This window comes from Malurus melanocephalus, unplaced genomic scaffold (assembly GCF_030028575.1).
Source record: "Malurus melanocephalus ecotype Western Australia unplaced genomic scaffold, MMel_1.1 scaffold_4192, whole genome shotgun sequence".
Taxonomy (NCBI): Eukaryota; Metazoa; Chordata; class Aves; order Passeriformes; family Maluridae; genus Malurus; species Malurus melanocephalus.
The window spans coordinates 1-1,193 of NW_026627424.1; positions in this window are offsets into that span (position 1 = coordinate 1).

The window sequence follows — 1,193 nt, forward strand, 5'->3', positions numbered from 1 at the left end:
TTCCTCCCACTTTTATCTGGTGTGTTCCCACTTTTCCCAGTTGCCCCTAGTACAGTCCCAGTCCCTCCCAGTATGATGCCAGTCTCTCCCAGCAGGGTCCCAGTCACTTCCAGTTGTCCTGGGTTGTACCCAGCATGGTCCCAGTTTCCCCCAGCACATTCCCAGTCTCTCCCAGTGTAGCCCCAGTATAGACCCATATGGTCTCACACACTCCCAGTATATCCAGTTGTCTGAACATTCTGGTAGTCATTCCCAGCACTCCCAGTTACCTCAGCAGAGTTAAGTTTCCCCCAGGATTATCCCAGTCACTCCCAGTACATCACACTTGTCACCAGTGTGCACTGTGTCATTCCCAGTTGCTCCCAGTGTGTCTGCGGTTTGTTCCCAGCATCGGCCTGTGGCTCCCAGTAACCCCCAGTGAGGGTCCATTGACACTCATTATAATCCCAGTGGCTACAATCCCATGAGAGTAGCCACTCCCAGTATGGTCCCAGTATGATCCCAGTATGATCCCAGTCACTTGCAGTCTAATCCCAGTCACTCCCAGTATGATGCCAGTGGCCCCCACTGTGGTCCCAGTTGCTCTCTGTCAATGCCAGTGTGACCCCAGTAGCCTCCAGTATGATCCCTGTGACTCCCTGTCTCTCCCAGTATATCCCAGTTGCCCACAGCAGGCTCCCAGTCACTCCCACTTCCTCCCAATTGCTTTCAGTATGATTCCAGTTGCCCACAGCCACTCCCAGTATGATTGCAGTCTCTCTCAGTGTGATGCCAGTCTCCCCCAGGATGGGCCCAGCTGCTCCCACTGTGATCCCAGTATGATCCCAGTTCCTCCCAGCATAGTTCCAGCTGTTCCCAGTTCTTCCCAGTATGATCCCAGTTGTCCCTAGAATAGTCCCAGTCCCTCTCAGCATGGTTCCAGTCGCGCCCAGTTGCCCCCAGTGTAGATGCAGTCGCTCCCAGTTGCCCCCAGCATAGTCCCAGTTGCCCCCAGTGTAGATGCAGTCACTCCCAGTTGCCCCCAGCATGGTCCCAGTCGTTCACAGTGTGGTTCCAGTCCCCCAGCATGGTTACTGCCACTCTCAGTATATCCCAGTTAACCTCAGTATGCTTGTAGTCATGCCCAGTCACTCCCAGTTGCCCCAGTAAGGTTCTCGTTACCTCACAGTCATCCCAGGCTTTCCCAGTTGCCT